Below are 1,253 nucleotides of genomic sequence, written 5' to 3' on the forward strand. Positions count from 1 at the left end.
AGTGGCACCCGGGCTGGGGCCGGGGCGCCCCCTGCTGGCCACTCGCCTCCGCTCCTGCCCCTCGGTGACTGGAGCCAGGCGAAGCGCAAGGGGTCCCTCACCCGCGACTCCCGTACTGTGGCGCCACAGAAGAAATGCATTCCCTTTCAACACTTCGGGACGGGTGGGCTGGGAAAATGGGTGCCCTTGGTCCCTTGGCCCTCTAGGAGGGATTGGTCCCGGACCCAGAATTCTTTCCCATCTCTGCCTTTTGGACCTCAGAAAGAAAGTTTGTCAGTGACAGGTCTTTTGAATGGAGTGGCAAAGCCAAGCCTAAGAATTCTTCCTTGTAACTCATCTAAATCTCTCGGAGTTCGAGCAGTGTGGGTCAACACTCTTTTCCCTTGGGCTTGTAGCTCAGTGGTGCAGCGCTTGCCTGTCATGAGTGAGGCTTTGCGTTCTATTCCCAACACTGCAACAACACTATTCCTTTCTGTCCCAGTTTCCTCTGTATAATAATGAGGCTTTCCCCCGGAGTTTCCACCGTCAGTCTCCTTATGAGGCTGGTCCATCCCCGCGACGCATCCCAGCAAGGACAGCCAGTCCCCCTCCGGTGAGCTGCGAGCACCGCATCTTCCCTTCTCCCATCTCTCGGCCAGCTGGGGTCTTAAACCCGAAATCCGAGCGGCTAGCGTGGGGACGGTTGGGTGGTGTGCGGTGACTTCTTCAGCTCACTTGGGCTCCTCTGTCACTTAGGGCCCCACCTCCTTCCCAGCCCAGCTCTCTCCTGTCTAAGCTTCAGGGATCCTGACGCCCTAGCCGAGCAGGGTACCCACCTGGGGTGGGCGCGCAAGGGCGCTGGTTTCCAGCGCATCGAGGACCGTGACCTGAAGGGTGAAGGCGGAGGTGGGGTTGACAGTCTCGGCCCCTTACGTGGCCGACAAGGACACACTTGCAAGGAAAGAGAACCGTGCACGCCCACCTTTTCCGGGAAGGGAGTTGGCCCAGGCCATGGGGAATTTGGCAGTGTATGGGGGGGGTGGCCAGTGCCCCCGAGGGGCCGCAGGAGACCTTGCCAACCCCCCAGGTGGGTTCTGCTTCCGTCTCCGACCTGCTCGAGGGTGGAGGAAAGGGCGGCCCAGGAGATCCCTCTGCACATACACACCCTGAGTGTGTGTATTTTATTCGAGGCGCTTCGCGCTAAAGGGCCTCCAGCACTCGGAGCGCAGGGGCGCGGGGTCCGGGCGGCGTCTCCCTTTCCGCGGGGCTGGGCG

Source organism: Fukomys damarensis, unplaced genomic scaffold, assembly GCF_012274545.1.
Source record: "Fukomys damarensis isolate Sample0158 unplaced genomic scaffold, DMR_v1.0_HiC HiC_scaffold_13, whole genome shotgun sequence".
Taxonomy (NCBI): domain Eukaryota; kingdom Metazoa; phylum Chordata; class Mammalia; order Rodentia; family Bathyergidae; genus Fukomys; species Fukomys damarensis.